Raw genomic sequence first — 22,182 nt, 5'->3', positions numbered from 1 at the left:
CTAACAGGCATTCTTCTCCGCATAGCAGGCATCGTAGAACAGGTAAGATGCAATCTTGCCAGATTGGTCTGAATGAAAGAAACCAGGTAGTATTCAGATCTCTTAGTCGAGCCAAGCCGAGGACTTTAGTAATCCGCTCTCGGTATTGCATTGCTAGGATCGTGTCTTCCATTGTAGCCTGAGTTTTGTCTGTGACTTGACTTGCCATATCGGAGCAGAAGGAACAAAAATAAGATTCCTGCTACGAGTCCCAAGATGAGAGGCAGGCAGCCGAACACAGAGTGCACGAAATTCGGGAAGATTCTCAGGACTGCTTCAAAGGGTGCTAACAGTCCCGAACAAATGGAATTAGTTACTTACCTGTACACTATAGTTCACCAGTATTATCTTTCATAGATTCACATGCTTGTATCTTCCCCGTCGTCAAGGTGGGAGTCTCACGGTAACAGAATGACCAAAGCAGTATCATAGAGAAGAAAACTGCATAAAAAAGCCCATAGGGACTGTACTATTTGGTAACCAGACCTCCTCATTTTTTGGTCCAAAAATCAGCCAATCAGCATTGCTGCCCTGCCCTCACACTCCCCAGCAGAATCTTCCTGCCTCAGATTTCCGGCCCCAAGTGAGAGACATGGATAAATACTGAGATAACAGTTTCTGCCTGAGAAACGGGGAGGTGGATGGGCGCATGTGAATCTATGAAAGATAATACTGGAGAACTATAGTGTACAGGTAAGTAACTAATTCCTTCTCCAGTATTACATCTTTCATAGATTCACATGCTTGTATCAGAGTAGTAAGTAGTACCCACAAAGCCTGCAGCGTTTCCAGGATAGAACCCAGAAGGAAGTTCTGCAGCTGAAAAATTGTTAGAACATGATCTGAAAATACACAGGGCAGATAGGAATAAAAACCCCAATACCCCTTATCTCATACAGTGCAAGTTCTTGAAAGAAATGTAATTGTAAACCATCTATAACAACAGCATATATATATATATATATATATATATATATATATATATATATATATATATATATATATATACACTGTATAGAGTATTAATGGAGAACAAAAGAATACCTTATTGAAATAGACGCCTCAAAACAGCTTGTCCCACTGCCGTGTCCTCTTTCCACGCAGTGTCCAGACAGTAGTGCTTGGTAAATGAATGCACATTCTTCCACGCCGCCGCTCTGCAGATGTCAGGTAGAGACACTCCTGCAAACAAGGCTATTGATGTCGCCATCTTTCTTGTGGAATGGGCATTTTTCATGACATTTAATGATAGCCAATGATATCCATCTGGCGATACTCAGTCTTGACAGAGGGAGCCCTTTCCTCTGTCCTTCAAATGCAATAAATAACTGTTTAGATTTGCGGAATGTTCTTGTTCGTTCAATGTAGAATTTCATACATCTAGCAATGTCCAAGGAATGCAAAGCTTTTTCTGCTTCAGACGAGGGATTGCTGAAGAAAGTAGGCAAAATAATTGGCTCATTAAGGTGGAAAGAAGTAGGAACTTTGGGAATAAATGTAGGATTTGTCCGTAGTATAACTCTGTCCTGTCAAAATTGAAGAAAAGGCTCTTCGACTGAAAAGGCTTGAATTTCGCTAACTCTCCTCGCCGAGGTGAGAGCTAGTAGCAGGGCTGTCTTCCATGACAGGAATTGTAAGTCTGTCTTGTGTATAGGCTCGAATGTTGGCCTCATAAGTTGCGCCAAAACTGTATTGAGATGCCAGGGTATTGGCGGCCGTTGAATGGGTGGAAAAGCTCTAAAGAGCCCTCTGACAAACTCCTTTATCAGTCTGTGAGACCAGAGAGACGCCTCATCTGGCATCCTCCTGAATCTTGATATTGCCGCCAAATGCACTTTCAACGAGGCATGTGACAGACCTGCCTTTGATAACGACAACAGGTAAGGTAGAATACCTTCTGGGGGTACCGTCAACGGATGTAGACTTTGACTGGCACACCAGTGACAGAAGCATGTCCATTTTGCTGTGTATGTCTTGTTGGTTGACATAGCCCTAGATTGCAATAGTATTTGTCTGCAGTCCTGCTGAATGCTCGTGGCTTGGAATTCCCGCTCATGAGGTTCCATGCGGATAATTTTAGCAATGCTAGGTCTGGATGCAGAATTTGGCCGTTGCTCATTGATAGGAGGCTCTGCAATGTCGGGAATTGCACTTTGTTGCCTTTTGACATCTGCAGCAGATTTGAAAACCATGCTTGCCTCGGCCAAGCTGGTGCTATCAGAATGACATGACATGGTTCTGATCTCATCTTTCGAAGCACTTGCGGTATTAAGGAAATTGGTGGGAACGCGTAAGCGAACATTCCTGTCCAGTCTATGTGAAACGCATTTTCTTTGGAATCCCGCTGAGGGTACCTGGACGCAAACTGATCGCATTTCGAATTGTCCCGGGTTGCGAACAAGTCGAATGTTGGTGTGCCCCATCCTTGAAACACTCTGTGAAGCTGAGTGTCGTGCAGTTTCCACTCGTGCGACACACTCACCGTGCGACTTAGGACATCTGCCCGTGTGTTGAGGATGCCCTGTAGATGCTGTACCAGAATAGAAATGTCGTGGCTTATCAGCCATTTCCAAATCCTTTGCACCAGCGCAGAAAGTTGTTTGGATCTTGTTCCTTCTTGCTTTAGAAGATAAAACATAGTCGTGGTGCTGTCTGTCTGAATGAGCACCGACGAGCTCTGGATTCTGGGCAGGAAAGCTTGAAGTCCGAGAAACACCACTTAGAGCTCCAACATATTTATGTGAAGCTGTGCTTCCCACTCTGACCAGTGGCCCTGGATCTTCAGCTCCTGAAGGTGCGCGCCCATCCTTGCAACGAAAGGTCCGTCGTCATCACATATTTGTGATTCTGAGGTACAAAATTCAGACCCTGATTCAAGTTCTTCTGAACCTTCCACCATGACATGGCCACCTTCATACGGTGAGTGATGGTAATCCGATCTTCGAAGGTTCCTTTGGACTAAACCCACTGCTTGTCGAAGACGGCAGTTTGGAACCAGTGGGATGCAAGAGGACATCATCCCCAACAAGGATTTGTACATCAGCACAGAAGTGAACCTTTTTCTCTGAAGGGATGTTGCGAGGCCCATTATTTTCCTCATCCTTTCTTCGGACGGGTATGCTTCAGTTTCCTTGGTGCATATCCATGCCCCTAGGAATTGAATGCCCTGAGCTGGAATCAGTGAAGACTTTTCCAAGTTGGTTCTTAGGCCTAACCGATGGAACAGGCGGATGCATCACTGAAGGGACCTCCTGGCTCTTGTGAATGATGGACCTGTCACCAGCCAATCGTCTAGATATGGGTAAATGTAATGCCCTCTTAACCTTAAGTGGGCCGCCACCGGGGCCATGCACTTGGTAAACACCTTCGGGCCGATTTGAGGCCAAATGGCAACACCTTGAATTGGAAATGGCGATTCTCCACAGCAAATCTTAAATATTTTCTGTGCTTCCGATGAATTGGGATATGGAAGTATGCATCCATGAGATCCAACGAAGCCATGAAGTCTTTCCTCTTTAACATTAGGAGAATCTCTTGTAACAAGAGCATTCGGAAGGGAATTTTTTTAATGTATTGATTCAGATCCCTCAAATCCAATACCTGTCTCCACTTCGTAGTTTGTTTCTTCTTGATGAGGAAGAAATGCGAATAGAAGCCTTTCTCTCTGTGTTGTTGAGGTACTTCCTCTATAGCCCCCTTCTGCAAGAGTGAATGGACTTCCTTTTGCAGCTCCTGATGATGTTGATAGTGTCTGAGCACTGGGGGATGATCTGGTGGCATTTGCACAAACTCTAGGGTATGGCCTCTGCTTATTACGTCCAAAACCCATTTGTCCGATGTTATGGACATCCAATTGTCGAAGAAGAGAGACAGATAGCGGTCGTTTTCTGGGATCTGCTGTGTGGGGAGCGCCGGCATGAGATCATTGTCGTCTGTTAGATTGTAGATTCTTTCCTCTATTGGTGGACCTGCCCCTAGATTGCTGCTGGAAAGAGGAGTTGGAAGGCCTATATTGAGTGCCTGTATTGTATTGCCTATATCCTTGCTGGTTATAGGGCTGATTTCTGTTGGATGGATATGAAGATCTCTGATTAAATTGACCCCTTGCACCTCTTTTTCGAAAGGACTGGAACCTTCCTTGCTGAAGGGATCCCAGCTCTCTAGCTACATGTTTGCCAAAAAGATTTTCGCCGTCGAATGCCATGTCAATAATCTTCACCTGCACCTCCGGACGAAAGGATGTTGCCTTCAGCCAACCCGGTCTCCGAAGTGAAACTGCTCCTGCCATCTGCCTGAAGGCCATATAGAAAACATCCATGACAACGTCAATGGATTCCGAGGCCGACTTTGCCCCATCGCGGAGGATAGCAGCTGCCTCCTCGTTCCTATCCTCTGGTAGTGCAACCAGAAAGGGTGCCAAATCCGACCACATTTGCCTGTTAAAACGGCTAATTAGGGCCATAGCATTGGCTGCTTTAATAGTAGAGGCTGCCATGACCGCAAACCTCTTCCCGGCTCCATCCATCCTCAGTCCTTCTTTGTCTGGCGACACCATCGAAGTAGAAACCGGATTCTTTGAATTCCTTTGTGCCCATTGCGTCACCACCGACTCCGGTCTCGGGTGCTCTATATTTCTTTTCAATTCTAGGAACAGAAACCGCAATGGAAGCCGGTGTCTTCAAATTTTTAGGCCCTCCTCCCAAATGTGAGGACTAATCAGAATTGAGCGAGCAGATTTCCTAGCGTCAATTTTGAAATCATATAAGAAATATTCAGTTTCTTTAACCTCCATTTCCAGATCAAATCTGTTGGCTGCTTTTTCCATAATGTCATGGAATCCTCCAATATCCTGAGGAGGAGAAGTGGTTGGCGGCAGAGTAGGTGAAGGGGCAGACGGCAAAATTTACTCATTCCATTCCTGACCCCCCGTAGAATCTTGTATAAGTTCACCTTCCTCAGGTTGCTCATCATCATCGGTGTCCGTCAGATCGTCCCTGATCGTTACCACTGGTGGTGATCTCACAGCCTGCGTGTGAGGAGTAGTTTGGGTCCTCGGAGGCTCTGTTGTAGGCACCGGCGTAGATGGCGGAGGCGCATTCGCCTCTGGAAAACGACGATAATAGTCGTTAATCATGAACCTCAGGTCAGAAACCAGAGATACAGGTATGGAGGCTGACTCTTCTCGCGACTCCTCTCGCGATTCTTTTTGTTGCTCATCTTCCTCACCATAGTCACAAGTCTCCTGGATAGATTCATACCTTGAAGATGGAGAATGAGCCCTCTCCTTAAAGCAAAGCACTTCCTCTTCATCTGTGTCCTGGCTTTTTATCCTAAGTTGTGAAGGGCTATAGGCCACTCCGGACGACTCCTCCCCTTCTGAATCCTGTTCCAGCAAAGAAGATGGGGGTAGAGGCGAAATCTGCATCCACGAAGTGAATTCTGCAGATTTGCTTATGGTCGCCGAACCCCTCGACGACTGAAATGAGTGAATGGAGATCAAAGTCTTCGACTGTGGTGATTTAAATGCCTTTGCAGTTGAAATTACACTCTTCGTTGACTGAGTCGTCGTCGACATAGCCATCGTCGACGGAGCCGTCGTCACCAAAGCCATCGTCGACGGGGTCTCCGTCGACGACTTCGTCACTGATCCTGTCGTCGACGATGTCGTTGTTGACGGTTTCCTCGTTGACGGGATGATCCAACTCGTCGACATAGTCGTCCTCGACACTGCCTTAGTTCCTGTCGTCAACGCACCTGCCGTCGTCGAAACAGTCGTCATCGACGGTGAAGTCGTCGACGGGGCTGAAGTCTTTGCCACAGATTTTACAGTAGAAACCAGATAGCTGGTCGACAGAGCAGACCCTGCCCCTTTCTGACCTGACGGCTTCTTGAGGGGAGTATGAGGGAGAGATGACACCTCCTTCCCCTTTGATTTAACCTTCTTACGCTCCACCCTTTCCTCAGAATGTGAGGCCTTTCTCTTTTTAGGTGTTAAGTTAGTAGACTCCTCACCAGAATCTGAATCTGATGCGGCCTTCTTCTTTTGAAGCCACAACAGCAAACAAGCCTCTCTGTCCCTCAGAGTTTTAGCAGAGAAGGTTCTACAATATTTACAATCCTTGGCTACATGCTTTGGATGAAGACAATATAAGCAGTCCTTGTGAGGGTCTTCAGAGAAAAGCCTAGCCTTTCCACAGGATCTGCAAGGCCTGAAAAGCCTCTTTTTAGAGCTTTCAGCCATAATGAAAGAAATAGGTACTCACAATACTTAATCCAGTTGATAAGACAGTGAAAACAAAAGGTCAATAGTTCACACAGGAACAGCAAACTGAGCAGAGCTCAGGGAGACTCCTTTCTCACACGAAGCCGGTTGGAAATCTGAGGCAGGAAGATTCTGCTGGAGAGTGTGAGGGCAGGGCAGAAATGCTGATTGGCTGACTTTTGGACCAAACAATGGGGAGGTCTGGTTACCAAATAGTACAGTCCCTATGGGCTTTTCTATGCAGTTGTCTTCTCTATGATACTGCTTTGGTCATTCTGTTACCGTGAGACTCCCACTATGACAACGGGGAAGATACAAGCATGTGAATCTATGAAAGATGTAATACTGGAGAATGTCTTAAATACATGTGCGATGCCACTGGTATCAGAAATGTTTAAGATTTGGCTTAACATTTCTACGAAATGTACGGGGCAATTTGTCGATAATAATGTATGTATCTCTGCTGCTTTCCTTGCAACTTGCAGATCATACGTTTCTCTAGACGAGGTTAAAGGCACAGTTGTTTCTAAAAGAATAGACTTCATTCTGCTTAAAGTATCAATTCGAATAGAAGAGATATTCAAAGAAGGCCATATTGCCGCCTCCATGTCTAGCTTGCTGTTTGGATACAATACTTGCATGCAACAAGTGACCCTGGAAGTAACGCTCACGAGATAGGCCGTTTCTGGCACCATGCCACAACAGCTGTGGTCATTTATTAGAACGTAGCTGCCGTTGGAAAGCTGTCTGAAAAAAGGCTCTATCTGTGTAGCAGGGGTGCCGTGCAGGTGGCACGAAAGGTTATTTGATTAACCTTTGCAGGCCTTCGTAAGTTAATTCCTTGACCCAGAAGTGTACCGCTTAGTGAATTTTTACAGTTGTTACCACTAAGGAATACCTCTTTCTTGCCCCCACTCCAACATCTATGTGTGTAAGGTAAATTCCAGGTTGACTTGATGTACCCTTTACCTAACCTTTCATACAGGCCTGCTGGTATATATTTTTGGTAATATTGAAACTGAAAAGTCCTTATCGGAATTGTAATGGTGCCATGTATTATCCATTCAATGACAGGTCTTTCGGAGACTGTCAATGGTAATGTTTCTAGTTTTTCAGTGCTCAGCACCGTATTGTCTGCCCCTCTTTGTTCCAAAGAGATTTGTTTATCAGTAAGGTTAAAGATAGAAAATAATGATGCTGTGTTTATCAGACGCCATGGCACGTAGCCTGAACACAGATTTTGTAACGCCCAGCCTAACTGTACAATAGAATGTAATTGGGACTGGCCATGTTGTAACATTAGCATATCCTGTTCTATTATATCAATAGCAGATGATACAATGCTGTCCAGTGAATAAATTCAGGAGGACAGAGTCGTTAACCCATTGTCCACTATAGACAGCGATTTTTCAAAATTAATATGATCAATTTCTCGTATTTTTTTTGCAGTTTCAATCTGCGTTACTTTCCACGCTTCATTGTAAGCTGCGTATATACCGCCGTATATGAAAAGTTTTTGATGCTGTTTGCGAGGTCCCAGTAAGAAATCTCGCAAGTCAGCACCTTCTTTAAGTAAAGTCAAGTGTTGCTTAATTTCAGGTAGTGTGGATTTCTGTAGCCATTCGAGGCATAGTTTTCCTACACTATAGGTTGTTATTATCCCTGGATGTTGTCTCTGGGAATATCTTTGGTCTGGCCTATTCTGTTTGAACCCCTGCGTTTTGTTCAGGAATCTATCTTGACAGTTATTAGTGTCTGTGGGCCAGATCAACCATTTGTTCTAATTAGGAGGTGTTCTGTTATGTTTTAAAATATGGTATACGTCTATCTCCACTTCTGTAGTGCTATTACTATCAGGTATGGGTTTTGGTATAGACGGTTTGTTTAAGTCCTTTATCCTGGCTAGGCCAAGACAGGTCGTTTGTTGAATGGTGTCATTCAGGAACATTATTTGTTCTGGGATCATGCAGGCTCTGAATAATGATTCCAAACCTTGTACCTGCCAGACTTTTGTACCCCAGACAGTTTTTGTCTCAATGTTGTTTTTCCAAAATTCAAAACCAAAACGTAGACATTTTTTCATAAAATTTTTCAGAATAAATCAGTTTAGTATTTGTCAGCATGTTTTTCATTCCGGTCTTATTCATAATTTTAAAACAAAACGTTTCTGGATCAGTGATATTAAACCCTGAAAAGTATGGGAATTTCTCATAAAATGTTTTTGAGCTGCTTTTTGGCGGAGTTGGACAATGTTCCCATTGATTATACATAAAACATTTTTAGGATTTGCCGATTTATGCAAATAGTGATGCCCATATTGATTATAGCAATACATTTCTTCATAATTTGATGAACCTTGTAAATAATCATGTTCTGTATATTTAGATGACATTTATAAATCTGACATCATATTGTTAATATTTTCAAAGTCCCAATCATCAGAGAAAGTACTAGGTGATACAAAGTCACTTAAATCTTGAACTGATGTGGATATTTCAAGAGTTCAACCGGGCCATAGATGTCGTAATCAGTAGCGTCCCATGCTACACCACCAGATATAGGAATGGCTGTGATGTTCACTGATGATAGTTCTCTTTTTTCAATGTGAGAGGATCTGTGAGGTTTTAGAACCAAGTTGATGTTCTGACTTGCTGTGTCCATTGTACTGTATTTTCCATCAATCATCCTTCCCAAGCTTAGAACCAAAATGAGCCAGAGCAGGAGGAAAAGTACACCTAACACAATCCACAATTCAATCCACGGTGAAATCAGATATGTTTCCCCGAGTGGATGAAAGAGTTCTGTAATTTTGTCTTTGAAAGTTTTGTTTGCTGGCTTGTCTTCATGTTCACTTGGATCATCAGAAAAGTCATCGAAATTGATGAAGTAGCCAGATGCAGTTCTGTCAATTGTTTGTATGGCATCAGGATTGTTATTAATCTTTGTAGTTGCTTCTTCCTTTTTCATATTAGAATAGTCCGAGGCTACATCATTGTAGACAGGTGTTTCTTGACGAACTGTTGCAATTTGGGTTTCAAGAGGCACAAGTTCCATGGCTTTGTTGCATAGTCGTTTTTTATTCACTGGAGATTTATCAATTGTGATTAGTCTCTCAGTTTGAACCTCTTGAATTGTAGCAAGGTTTGGTCTTCTGCTACTTCTTGGGAGTCCACTGGGCCTACTACTTATTATTGGCCACATGGTTGTGGGGTTTTACTAGGTTGATTGATACAACTCTGTTCTTTTTACCAGCAAGGGGCGGTAGTACGACTGATCTTGTTCTGCTGATAGCGAAGACAGGAACTGCTTTTCTGTAAGAAGGCCCATATTCCTTCTTTACCTCGATTTTTTCTCTGACCAGATCCCCAATCTTTGGAATCCAGACAGTTCTTGCTGGGACAGGTGGTTTCTCTTTAGTGGCCGTTGGCTTTAGCTTTGTGTTACTTAGACTTCTTCTTGTTTCATTCAAGTTCTGTAAAACAGCCAAGCGATCTTTGATATCAAACGCTTTTTGTTCCACCACTGAAGTCTGACAATCGAGATCTTCGATTATTATTCTTGTACCAAACAAAAGTTCATACGGAGTGATTCCACCCAGAGAATTTCTTGGTTATTATTTTATTTTTTTAAGTTTTTGAAAACCTTTATTTATGTAAATGGATGCATACAAATACGGGCCTACAACCCGGGGGCCGGCCACGGAACAAACTGGAAAGCACCATTATCAATTAAAGGCACGGAGTGGTGAAGCGATATTACCTAACGCTGCGAGTCCATGATACTAGCTAAGTGGAACCACTCGACATAGGATCAGAGAAGGTTACATTTTATATATATTAAAAGAATAAAGGATCAGTTGTAGAAGAAGCGACCTGGTGTACATGGCGGGGAACAAAACCAACTACATCATAATAGTAAATCCACAGATCAGTACTCAGAAAGGTCCAAGGCATGCAAACCATAGGTGCTGCAGTTCTTCATTGGTAGTGTCCACTCGCAACCTCGTGTACCCAGAGACAAACAGATCCACACTCCCATAACATTAACAACCATCAGGGAGACAGATAAAGTTGCAATCATTATACAACCCAACCCGGAAAATAAAGAAACAAAAGAAATTCTAAAAAAAGGGGAATAAGGGGACTCCACGTTACTGTACCCGCCCCACGGCGGTAATGGCGCTCAATAATCAAATAGCAAACGTGCTTAGGGGCGGGGCAACTAAGTCAGGATAAACAGAGCCGAAGGTACCATGTTTTATATAATACCTAATCCTCCCCCCCAGTAACTCACCCCGCGGGATTCACGCACAGTCATGGAGACCCAAGAAAAGGACACAAAAGAGCCATAGAAACAAGTAACTATCTAATAGACCCCAATCCACCCACCCACTCCACCGTGCACCCCTGCAGAAGGCTACGGCCTACCCCCCCCAGCAGCGTGCCTGTCGCCCTAATAATGAACCCGAAATATAGAATGAGACAATAAGGGAAAAAGGAAGAAAAAGAGAAAAAAGAAAGCCTGGGGAGAGGATATCATGTAACAGGGAGCACGGCCCCCACCCCCCGCCTGTACAAACCGTTAGTTTAGTCCAAAACCAAACTGGCAAGGTTTCGGGTAGCCATACATATTAAGGAATCGATAAATTATCACAATTTGGGGCAGTCCATAACTCCATGCACCGAGTAGTAGTCCTCCGGAGTGAGCACCAGGCTCACCCCAGTCCTTTCTTAGCTAACGCCACGATGTACGTCGATGTAGTGGGCACAAGACAAAGCGATGAGAAAAGGCCGTGGAGGAGTCGCTGGACGGTCAATGGAAGCAACCCATGGGACCTCCTCCGCCGATGGCAATGCAAAATCTGTTTACGGCAGTCATGTATACCAGTGTCAATGATCACCAGTAGTTCCACCCGCTTACGTGTCGGAACATCGCTACCCCCACCAGAAAGCGGGGAACAATCAGCGACCACCTCGGGCCCATCCGCGTCCCCAAGGGACGACCCGGGAGCAATGGCGGTCATCACCTTGTCCTGTACACAAGAGTCCTGGGCCAAGGTCAGTTGCCAAATCTTCAGCGCTTGCAGGACGTCGCCAATCGTGGGTTTGGGCTCACCAGTGCAGGCCCCAGCGTAGTAGAGAGGCAAGGAATCGGCATCCCAGGGCGCTCCACAGGATAGGGCATCAGCCGCCATTTTGCGAGTACGGCAGCGTCCCTTCGAAACCAACTCCAGGGGTTGGCTCACCAGCAGGGCCCCCGCGGGATCCCCCTCAAGCGCACAGACAGCATCCGCGGTGCAGAAATGAGAACCACCAAAAGAGGGGGACCTGCCAGCGCCACCGCTCTGCCGGAATCACTCTCCGCCTCCGAGCGATGAAGTCCGGAATGGCCGGACAAGGCAGCAAAGGGGGGAGCCACCAACACGGCGTCCCCCACACACAACTTGCCGCACACCACCTCTGGAACACCGGACGGTAGTCCCAGGCGCGTTCAGTTGCCTCCGGGCTCTTCGCACATCGGCATCTTCCGGCCGGCCCCAATCCTCCACCCGAGGCCGCCGCCGACACCGTCTCGCCGGCAACTCGCTGAAGGCGAGGCCCCGGTCTCCACCCCAAGGAGGCCGCACTTCTCGGGAGGACGCCGCTGCGGACCCACTGAGCGCCGGATCCACCAGGATGGATGGTAAGTGACAGCAGGACTTCGTATATAAATTGTTATCCTTTTTGGGCAGAATGTGCGACAGGATAGTCAAGTTTGGGCAGGGAGGTCGGCGGAGCTGAGCTACTGTGCGGCCATCACGATGTCGAGCTTGGCTCCTCCCCTTGGCAGATTATTAAGACTACGTTGGACACTTATTAGATGTTTGACCCACCCATCACCCTAACCTAATACCCTCGCTGTTATAGATTGCTTTATGTCACGGTTTTTTCTCTCCACTACCGTATTTCCCTCAGGATGGAATGGACTAGAGTACCACAATGCAATGCCCAAGCTGGTCATGGCCTCCTTGTAAGCTCGAGAGCTAAACGCAGGACCCTGGTCAGAATGTAGCATGCCAATTGCATATGTGCCGATAAAGACTCGCAAATCTTTTATAACAGTTCTGGCGTCAGCCGAGCGCAGGGGCCACATCCAAATGAATCTCGTGCAGGAATCCACTGCGACCATGATATATTTATAGTTGCCATCCCTTTGCAAAGGACCACAGGGGTCCAGGTAAACACACGCTAATGGTTTATCTGAGATCAGAAAGGGCGTCTGTAATGGTCGTTTTACTGTTGATACTTCCATTCTTTGGCATATTTCACATTCTAGAACATAATTTCTAGTCTGTTTTCTCATACGTGGCCACCAATATCTCTGTTTTAATAATGATATTGTGGCAGAAATACCAGCATGTGCAGAGGCGAGCCCTTCATGTGCTGCTAAAATTAGTCCTAATCTGTGTTCCATGTTTGGAATTGCCCTATCCCCCACACCAGGGATTACGGCAAAAGGAACATTATTCGCATCAGTTTTGTATGAGTACTTTACTGGAAAGCCTTTTGGGAGTGTCTTATTACTGTTTTTTACTGAAGCACTGACAGCTTGTATTATTTCGCTGTCTATTTTTGTTTTTGACCGGGTGATTGCAGCTACAGAAGCAGTTTGCACAGCCGCCTTCGTGGCCTCATCAGCCAATGAATTCCCTACAACGTGAACGCCATCAATCTGATGACTCAGTGTATGTATCACGGGAGTCTTTTGTAGTTCTTTCTGTAAAAGAACTACTTGTTCCCAGAGCATTTTATGCTTTATTGTGCCACCTTTTGCATCTTTGAAACCATTTTGAACTCAGTTCTGTAAGTATTCATTGTAAGAATGGACGCAGTAATATGAATCGCACACTATTAGTGTGGGGGAATTCGCGATCGGTATTTTCAAGCGCCATTTTAAAAGCCTGTAATTCAGCTCGCTGAGCTGTACAATCTCCAAGTGATTGAGTTTTAGTGACCAATGGTCTAAATTTTCTTTCGTGCCATCGACCTTTAACAATCGCGCACGCAGCACTATATGCTTGCTTACCCCCTACTACGGGTTGTGCTGAACCGTCTGTATATATTATACGCCGTAATGTTCCAGAGGTAGAATTTCAGTTGGCAGAGGACATTCGTATTTGTATTGGAGACATTCTTGCGTTTTTAAGTTAGGATCAAATTTGTATACTACATCTGATGCAGCAAGAGAATTAACCCATTGTATTCATTTCGGATGTAAGGCTTTAGCATTCGGAATGCTTGCTCTTGTTACTGCTTCTAGGGCAGGTATCGGTGTAACGATTATTATGCGGTTACCTTGTGCCTGAGCTCTTTCTTTTGCTACAGCAGTTTGTACCACAGTTAGAATCTTTTCAGTGGAACTGAATTTCATTTCAGCTTGTGTGTACAAGTGTGATTTGTAAGCTGTTGGTACCGTTTCTCCCTCATTAGAGGTTAGGTATGTAAATCCGCAACGTCCTGGGATGACTCGGATTACAAGGTTGCGTTAGTTTACGCTTGTTTGCAGTTTTGTTTTAGTTAACATGTCTGTTTGTAATGATCGTAAGATTTCTGTGTGTTTCTGAGTCCAATTAATTCCTTTGAAATCAGGTTTTATTAGTTCATAAAGCGGTTTAACCCTCTCTGCATAATTTAGAATGTAAGTTCTTCCGAAATTCAGGAAACCTAGAATTGATTGTAAGTTTTTCAGCGTTTTTGGAGCTTGTAGTACTGCACACTTCTCTAAGAAGTTGTCTGCTAGGCTTTTGCCTTCACTTGATAACTCATATCCTAAAAATAAGACAGTGAGGTGGGCAATTCGTGACTTTTTAAATTTAAATTTGTACCCTTCAGATGCGAACCCAAGTATTATGGTATTCACTCTTTTCAAGTTAGTGTCCAGGTCATCGTCTGTTAGATAGATATCGTCGACATAGGATAATGCCTCATCATCATACATTTGTAGTAACTCTGTTACTCAGGCTGAAAATAATCTTGGGCTATTCTTGAATCCCTGTGGGAGACGACAAAATTGCTTTTGTGCCCCCATACTGGAGAAAGCGGTCAAATACCTGCTTTCACCACTGAAGAAACCATCCGCCTGATGAACTCCATCCACTCAGGATCGCCAACCGACCCATGTCCGCACCACATTTTCAACAAAGCAGACTCCATTATCGCACCCCATCTCCGAGACGTCATCAACTGCTCCCTCAACTCCACTACCTTCCCGCAAAGCTGGAAACATGCCGAACTCAGCGCCCTTCTGAAGAAACCCACAGCAGACCCCACTGAACTTAAGAACTACCGCCCCATCTCGCTCCTCCCATTCCCTGCCAAAGTCATTGAGAAAGCCGTCAACAGTCAGCTCGCCGCCTTCCTCGTATCCAACAAATCCCTCGACCCTTCACAGTCCGGCTTCCGAGCCAAACACAGCACCGAGACCGCCCTCATCGCAGCAACAGACGACATTCGAACTCGACTGGACAACGGAGAAACAGCTGCCCTCATCCAACTTGACCTCTCCGCAGCCTTCGACACAGTCAGTCATAGCACCCTTATACAACGCCTCAGCAACGTCGGAATACAAGGAAAAGCATTGGACTGGATCATCTCGTTCCTCACCGGAAGAACCCAGAGAGTCCGCCTCCCCCCTTTTAAATCAGAGGCCACCGAAGTCATCTGCGGCGTACCACAAGGATCATCAACTCAGTCCCACCCTCTTCAACGTATACATTAGTCCCCTTGCATCCATCGTGCGCCAACACAACCTCAACATCATCTCCTACGCAGATGACACCCAGCTGATCCTCTCCCTCACCAAAGAGCCAAACACCGCCAAAACCAACCTACACGAAGGGATGAAAGAAGTAGCCGAGTGGATGAAGAACAGCCGTTTAAAACTGAACTCGGACAAAACGGAAGTCCTCATCTTAGGTTCATCCCCCTCCGCCTGGGACGACTCATGGTGGCCACCGGCCCTGGGAAACGCACCCATACCTACGGACCACGCACATAACCTGGGCTTCATCCTGGACTCCTCCCTCTCGATGACCAGACAAGTCAACGCCGTCTCATCATCATGCTTCAACATCCTACGTATGCTCAATAAAATCTTCCGTTGGATCCCCACCGAAACAAGAAAGACGGTCACCCACGCACTGGGCACAAGCCGACTGGACTACGGAAACACCCTTTACGCCGGAACCACAGCCAAACTACAGAAAAAACTCCAACGCATCCAAAACGCCTCAGCCAGACTCATACTAGACATCCCCCGCCAAGCTCACATTTCCGGTCACCTGAAATACCTCCACTGGCTCCCCGTCAACAAGAGAACCACGTTCCGTCTCCTCACCCACACACACAAAGCCCTCTACGACCTAGGACCCGAATGTCTCAACACGCGCCTGTCCTTTTACACCCCCACCCGCCAACTACAATCGTCCAATCAAGCCCTCGTCGCAATTCCACGCATCCATAGATCCACCATGGGGGGGGAAGATCCTTCTCCTACTTAGCGGCCAAAACCTGGAATTCCCTCCCCACCCACCTCCGCCTTACACAGAACCACCTCTCCTTCAGAAAACAACTAAAAACGTGGATATTCGATAAGTAAAGTACCCCCCTCCCTCAAGCGCCTTGAGACCCTCTGGGTGAGTAGTGCGCTATACAAATGTTAAACTTGAACTTGAATGTTTTGACAGAAGAAACCATTTGAAATATCTAATGTTTTATATTTTTAGCGCACAATGTTATTCATCAGTGCTGCACTGTGTGAATTTTGTACTGCAAATGTTTTGTAGTCCAATACTAGACGATATGAATTGTCTGGTTTGGATACAGGAAACAAAGGATTATTCATTTGTGAGGTGCATGTTTCAATCACCCCCTGGTACTCAAGTTGATCTAAGATCTCCCTGACTTTTTTAGTTTCTTGCTAAACAGGATACTGCCTTTGTGCAGTAGGTTGATTATTTAACGGGATTTTATGGTGAGGAGAATCCTCATACAAACCTACATGATTTTTATATAATGCAGGAGCTTGGGCCACTGCCCATTTTCTAGCATATGTGTATTTTTTATGAATTGGAATGTGATTTGAGGATGCAGGCATAATCATTTCTTCGCCATGTGGGCACTCCCTGACAAACTCTGGTGGCCAGTCCTTTTCTGCTAGAAGAATATCATAACCTTTAGATAGTTTCTCCCAAAAGAGACCTTTTATTTTCCTAGTTTTGTCCCCCTTCTATACGTAATGTTATTTCATATAATATATGGGGCACACTAACTCTGGTATCTGCAGCTTCCACTTGAATGTGTTCATTCGTGTCCCCTGTCTCCAGAAGATTCATCAGGATCTTGCGAGTATGGTCACTTCTGCTGCGCTGTCTAGCGTTGTCTGGGCCCATTCTCCGTTCTTGAGTTTTGTCCTCAGAATCCTCAGCATGTTTTACTTTAATACTGGCTACCTTCTTTTTGGGAAACTGTAATTTTTTACTTTGATGAGCAGGTTCTTTGTCTTTGGAATTGACGCGCTCTTCTTTATGTTCTGACCGTCCTTTTCTTTCCGATTTCTGTGAGGAAGTCTGAAAAGATCGAGAGGGACGTGTATCAATATCTTGATATCTGTCAGGTTTTCTCAAATTTTCCCTATTTCTAAGGTTATATCTTTTCTCAGAGGGCTCCCGTTGTGGAGACCTACCCCCCGGGTCTGGAGATCTATCTCTCCGTTGGGGAGACCTTCATCTGGTCTGAAACAGTTTTTCTCTGGGAGTAGTTTGTTTATTACCCTCCCACTTCTTTTTAGGAGTTATTAAGTTATTTTTAATGAAAGTCTTTTCAGGATTTTCTGTTAGTTGTGGTTTTAGTGGTTTCCCACCCAAACTGTCTCTACCTAATTCTTCATAGGATTTTTCAATTATTCTTGCAAGTTCAAAAGGTTGTTCTGCTATATCTGTTTCTTTTAATTTCTGGCGGATCGCCACGGATGCTGCTTCTCCTTTTATGTTGGCTAGTAGTATAGCCGAGACTTGTTTAAAGTCTTTCAGTAATTTCATACCTTGATTTAAAGCAGGCCGTATTCATTTTGAATCTGTCTTAGTACGTCTGGTATAACCGCAATAGACTGAACAGCTTGTGTTTTTGTGTAGATTGAAGCAAAGACTGTTACCCAAGTGTCATAGTCCTCCACATGTGGTGCAATCCCCATTGGTAGGCAGATGGTCAGAATTCTGTGTTTTTCGTGAGGGGTAGTATCAGGAAATGCTGCCTCTATTGGAGTAATTTTTTGAGCTAACCAGAACGGAATTTGTTCCCGTTTTGCGGGTAATTTGCCAATGACTGATTGTATAGTCTGTGGTGTAATTTTATTAGTGTTTCCCTCGTGAGGGGTGTGCTGTGGAATTTTTACAGCAGGTTGGACTGTTAAGTCCGCATGACATATTGTACCAATTGTCTACGTATTTTAATTAATTGTTTTAGTTGAACTAAAAGTTCTCTGTCTGACATTTCTTCAATGTCAGGATGTGGTGTATAGCTGGCTAGAACCGTCCATGTGGCTCCTGCTCTACCTAGTGGACCAAGCCTGGTAATGTGTTTTTGATGTTTTAGGGCGCCATTAAACCAGAGCTGATGCTCCTGGTAAGTTAGTGGAATTTCAACGTCCTCAAAAGGAACGTATTCCGATGGAGGTTTCCCTGCTTTGTAGTAGTGGAACTCGTGTGTTACAGCATTTGCTGCTGGAAAATGTATCCAAGAATAGAATACCTCTGTCTGCCGACATTCATGTGCCTCTACCACAAATATTACTGTACCACCTCTCGATGATACAGCATTTTCTAGTTACACTCTTCCTTACATTTACCGGGATGTTTTTCGCCTCCAGGTCAGTTTCATTAAACCCTGTAACGTCAAAACCTGGTTGAGTCGCAACTACTGCAGCTCCACCGGGTTCGTTGTTGTCGCCGTTAGTTGACATTGCTTATGAAAGTTTGCAGAGCAAGTTTCAAGGAAACAAAGATTAGGTGCACAATATTTTGGAACACTGTACCCTTCAACGTGGACTAAACCAAAAACTAATACATAGGAATCTCTTTCTACTAATTTCCCGGCGGATATTAACCTTTTACCCACTCCAGACGTCTATTGGAGTTTTTACGGAAAAGAATGGGTCTGTGTGAAAAGCACGACTGAGTTACTCGAGTATGTAGCGTTAAATTATCGCCTTACCAAATGTTGGGCGCCATGTAGTGTAGTTCCTATATTCCCAATAGGGTCTGCGCATTGGAATAACATAAACGACAGTGTAGACGTAGGACTGAGGTTGACTAGGTCTCTATTGAATATGTTAGACTTAATTATGAAATGCCAGCTAGCTCAGAGGTTGCTAGAAACTTTCTTGAGTAAACAAGAAGGTGTTAACTTTCCTGAATAGACAAGAAGGGATTCGTTTCTGACAACAGCATAAACATGACAACTTTGCTCCCCCAGAATAAGGAGTATATCTCCAGAGACGCGGAAACAATAGATAGCTATTTCACTCAGTCAATCGTGCATGCTTAGTTTCACCAGGAGTGCAGAGAAATAGAGAGACGGGCGTTTTCAATAAAAAGGTTATTTATTGAGCAGTCTACTTACTCATGCAAGAGAAGTGAATTGCCACAATTGCAATGCTTGTCATAAAGTAAAGTGCGTACAGTAAAATGAGCATTTATATGGTTTCTAAGCCATAAGATACTTAAAATGGATAAAATACATACAAAGATAAAATAATGACTAAACTTACTCAACTGGTGTTTCTAAGATACGCCTACCCCGGTGTACCTAACCTAAGCCTAGTACAGGGAAGGAGTAGATGAGTTATCGTTTTTGCCAAGAATCTGAATCAATAATTCTCTATGGGTCTAATCAGCTCTGTACCTTGGCTATAGAATGAAGTAGGTCTTGTATCTCTTTCTAAGGACTCGATCTCCCAGCAACCTGCAAGGGTGACAGGGAAACCCTGGAGCTGGATTTCTAGGCAGGAGAAAAGACAGCGTCTCTCTCAGTGCGTCAGCAGGGAGGGTCGGCTTCCTTCGGCACTTGCATCAGCAGGTCCTCGGGCAAGTAGATAGCCGATCTGTTCCAAACCACTGTGTTGCTTAAGGAAGATGCTGGTATATTTATACCTGGAGGGTGCCGAGTTTGACGTAAGGTTGGACATAAGACCTCACTAAGAACTCGCAGTTCTTTCAGGACTCCAGGAGTTCTAGGACAAATCAATACAGAAGCAGGGGGAATTCCCGGGCTGCTGAAGGCTTGGTTTGTTTAAGAACGCGTTGTGCTTTCTAGGAGTCTATGGGAGTATCCTTGCCGTAGTTGAACTGCATTGGCCATGTCTTAATATGGGTATGATTCTTATGCCTATATAAGGGTATGATTTGATATAACCACATAAGGGCATGACATCGGGAATATTTACTAGAGTCCTAGAATCATCTACAACAGCGGCTCATGGCCGGCAAGGTGCAGGAGGCAGTAGCTGGCCGGATGTGGAATGTAGATCACTAGGAGGATGCAGTGTGTAAGTTAAACTCCTGCAGGGTCCCATGCAGGGATCCCCTCCGACATGTCACCCCATTGTCAGTTTCACACTGGGCAGTCCATATAAAGCGGATATGTTCCATAACACGACGGACTTTGATTATATCAAAACATGTTATTTGTAGGGCAGTTTCTTGTTTTTTGCAAGTCACGCCCCTTTGCTCGAGTAAAGCCCAGAGCATAGTCCAATCCAAACACTCTTAAAATATACGGCCGAGGGGCGTGGCCAAGATGGCGGAGTGAGTGGTCGCATTCACCGCGATCTCCTCCGAGCCTGGGCCCCTAAGCCGTCGAAATTTAGCTGATCTTCCCCCACGTTGCTACCACTTGGCAGCGGAAGGTGAGGGGGACCCCCGGTTGTCGGTCCCGGAAGAAGCGGAAACCTGGTGCCGCGATCGGAGGGCCCCGGGAGCGAGGTAGAGTGCAGAGGCGGCCTTAGCCGGAGGCGGAGCCAAGTATGCCCTGTGGCGGGGTCTGAGCCTGGAGAGTGCCCCGCGGCTGCAGAGTTCGCCTGGTGAGGAGAGCGCGAAGCCCCCGGTCCTGCGGAGATTCCCGGGGGCCCGGACGGCTGACTTTTGGTCGCGCAATTGCTGAGGCGCGGAGGGTGCAGGCCCGGGACCGGGCGCAGAGCTGGACTGGGGTCGCGGTCCGTGCACCGAACCTAGAAGGCGCTAGGAGGGGCCCCCGACCGACCTGCTTCGCTCCTCCGGAGGTACTGGAGGGGAACCGGAGTGAATCTTGGTGGACGTGAGTGACCCCGGTTGGGGGGAGAGGGCCCTCGAGCGTCTCACACCTACTGAGCCACCACTGGGGGAGTGGAATCACGCAACGCCGCGGCTGCGGCCTGCGCCTTTGGCCTCGCTCCGGAGGGGCCTGGGGCGGACGGGCCCCCTGTCTGCGCGGACGGTCGCGCCCTGCTCCTTCCTGCTGGAATCGATCCTGCCTGCAGTGTCGACACCCCACGTTATCTGGCAGGGAGGGGGCCCCACTATAGAGCAGCCTGCCTGGCGAATAGCTCCCTGGACTTGATGGGGGGACGGTAGTGAGTTGCGTGCATGGTGGTAGCTGCACCGGGCCCCCCCTGTGTGACTGTACCGGCTGCTGCAGTGGATCGATCGGGCTTAGCCTGGAGTTCTAGCAGGCCCCGGGACGTGGGGCCCAATTCGGAGGCGGTCCTCCCCACAAGGCTGGAACTGTTGGAGCCGAGTGCCCTGCAAAGAGGGGCCTCAGGAAGCCAGAGAGGCTTAGTGTTGCCCCCGATCGCCGGGGGCTGCTGGAGGGCCTGAGAGGGGAGTGCAGCTCTACCCCCTCCTTCTCATACGTGGACCAGGCAGCAGAGTGGGAGGTCCAGTTGTTCGGCTAGGGACCTGGGCGCCTAACGGCGTGGAAGCCTACGCGACGCCGCGGCTGCAGCCTGCGATTCCAGAGGTGCCTGTGGACGAGGGGCCTCGCTGGCTAGTTTGGGGGACCCCGCCTGGCTCTCCCCCCGCAAAGCTTAGGAGAGCTTGAAGTGCCTGCTGGCCCGGTCTGCGAGTGGACTTCCCGGCCCACTGGAGGAGAGGCGGCGCGAAGAGAAAGTGGTTGTCCAGACCTGACCCCCGGTATATGACTGCGCCAACGAAAACGCCCTACCCTCGCTTGGACTGAGGGGCTGTGGTTAGTAGCAGCGCGGTCTGGGACGCAGTTGGAGAATTAGGAGGTGGCGCAAGGTGGTTACCGAGTGGCGTGCCGAGTCGCGGGATGCCCCGCGCCTTCACTACTTGCAGGTGAGACAGCGAGGACCGGTGCAGGCCTGGCAAGTGGCGCAGACAACTTAGGAGACAGCCGGATTTTTGGGAGTGCGGTCAGCAGATGACGGCGTAGGAGCACAGGGGACCTGAGAGAGACGTGCTGACCTCTTGACTAGTGGCCCGGGGGAGCGGCAAAAGGCTGCGGCCACTTAGGATTCCGGCAGGTGACCAGGGAATCCAGTATATCGCGCGGAATGGCCGGCATCAAAGGAAATAGGAAGGGTGAGTGCACCCTACCGGACATGCTGTACAAGGGCACTGCAAGGCAGGACCGGGGACAGCACTCCCCAGGACAATCGAGCGGCTCCCAGGGGGCGAGTGGAGGGGAGCCGCCAGTCACCAGGTCCTTTCTTGAGTCACTCTTCAGCTCCCTGCATGAGGACTTTCAAACATTGAAGCAGGAAGTGGCGGGGGAGGTTCGAGAAGTTCGGAGGGAAGTCGATAGCCTGGGTGAAAGAGTGAACTCAGTGGAGGAAGCCGGACATGCCCG

Source organism: Lissotriton vulgaris, chromosome 1_1, assembly GCF_964263255.1.
Source record: "Lissotriton vulgaris chromosome 1_1, aLisVul1.2, whole genome shotgun sequence".
Lineage (NCBI taxonomy): Eukaryota > Metazoa > Chordata > Amphibia > Caudata > Salamandridae > Lissotriton > Lissotriton vulgaris.
This window is presented reverse-complemented; position numbering follows the sequence as displayed.